Here is a 2051-nt window from a genome sequence, read left to right on the forward strand (position 1 = left end):
AACTTAACCCCCAATTAAATGCTTCTTCTATAATTTGCCTTTGTCATAAATATAGAATGGTAACTAAGAAAATCTTTAACCTAATTTGTACTACCGCACTGATGAAAGTAATCTTCAGTTCCTAGTTTACTCACTCATATCTTTTGGGAATACATTCACAGAAACACTGTTTCACCAGATACCTAGACAAGTGTTAATCCAATCAAGGTCACATACAAATGATCATTCACATACACACGTGATTTACAAATTGCTGACTGCATTTGGTGTCATGAGACATGTAAATTTTCTTTTTAATCTGCTATTGGACAATGGAAAGGTTTTTTTTTTCATGGTCTGATCATTTATTTGTTACCCTATAGACTTATTTTTGACTGGACTCAGACTTAGAAGTAGAAGCTCTCAGCGAGGACAGCCTTCGCCTCTTGGCTATCTGTTCCTGGCGCTTTTCTTTGGCTTCCTTCATTCTCTTGGCCAAAAGTTTAGCATATTCTGCAGCCTCCCGCTTGTTTTCCTTTTGTTGCTTCTTCAGCGCAATACGCCGGCGTTTGTGTTGCAGGACACGTGGAGTCACAAGACGCTGAATCTTGGGTGCCTTGGTCCTGGGCTTCTTACCTTCTTTGTTTAAAGGCTTTCTGACAACGTACTGGCGGATGTCATCTTCTTTAGAGAGATTAAAAAGCTTTCGGATTCTGCTAGCTCTTTTAGGTCCCAGCCAACGAGGCACAGTAGTATCTGTCAGTCCAGGAATATCCTTCTCTCCTTTTTTTACAATGACCAAGTTGAGAACACTCAGGTTGGCATCCACAATGCATCCTCAGACAGATTTGCGCTTCCTCTCTCCAGTTCTCCTTGGTCTATAACAAGAATGCCCCTTACTCAACAGCAGGCACACTCTGCCATGGGTCAGGACACCTTGTTTCATGGGAAAACCTTGTTTGTCATTGCCGCCACTGATTCGGACCACATAACCCTTCCACCCTTCACCCAGGGCATCGGCAGCCACTTCCGGGAAGTGGCCATGTGCTTCTCATAGAAGGTCTGAAGCTTGCGTTCATCATCCATTTCGATGAGTTTCTGGCAGCCGGTGGCAGGGAAGGAGATATTCAGCTTCATCTTCACACCAATGGAGAGGTATTTATGCTGGCAGTGGCACATGCACTAGTGGTCATGTAGCGAGCGCATCAGAGGATGCCTTGTGGAGTCCACTTTCCTCTTAGTTTTATGTAGTTTTAAGGGATCAAACCCTGGTCACCAGGTGTTAGCATCAAGTCCCTTTACCCACTAAGTCATATTCCTAGCCCATAAAACTTTTCAATATAAGAATTTCCATAAAAGTATGACAATAAATCCCTTGTGTTTCTTTTTGCAATCAATCCCCTTTCTGGAAAGTCTTCTAGAATGTTTTATTTTGCTTAAGCAAGTGGTTTCATTTTGTTTTATTTTGTTTCCTGCATGGATTCCCAAATTAGCCACAGGGCAAAGGGGATGAGATCTTTGGCTGTAGTTAAGACAGTTGATCCACTGAGAAGTTATTTGACCAGATTTGTAGATTTGTTGCCCTCTGGGAGAGTGTTGTTGGACTGTGCTCTCTGTAAGCTGTGCAGATTTCACATTTGATTTCTAATTCCAGTAAGAGAAACACATCAACCTAAATGAAAAAAATCATAACTGAAATTAATAAATGCACCAATTTTTAAAAACTCACAGAATAAATTTCTGTGTTTTAATTGGTGGAAGATCATGGCAACCGGAGAAAGGTAAAATAAGGTAATTAATTTTAGATCTGACAAGATTGTAGTCAATAGTGTTTTAATGCTGCAGTTAATAAAACCTGGATAAAAATACCAACTGCCTAAAATGGCAGTCAGATAATAGATAAATAAGAAAGAGAGATTAATGTCATTCACATTCCAAAGAACACTGAAAATATTTTTCAGAGAAAACACTGACCATCATAGGCTAAATATTTCTAATAAAATGTAAATATCGTATTTATGAATGTAAGTGGTATCATGATAAAACATTACTCATTCTTTTTTTATATATCT

The 2051-nt window shown here is 39.3% G+C and overlaps 1 pseudogene; it reads right to left on the bottom strand.

Moving 5' to 3' along the window:
• Positions 1-364: 364 nt before the first annotated feature.
• Positions 365-1116, bottom strand: LOC119800737 (annotated as a pseudogene).
• Between the last annotated feature and the right edge of the window lie 935 nt (positions 1117-2051).

Source organism: Arvicola amphibius, chromosome 1 (assembly GCF_903992535.2).
Source record: "Arvicola amphibius chromosome 1, mArvAmp1.2, whole genome shotgun sequence".
Lineage (NCBI taxonomy): Eukaryota > Metazoa > Chordata > Mammalia > Rodentia > Cricetidae > Arvicola > Arvicola amphibius.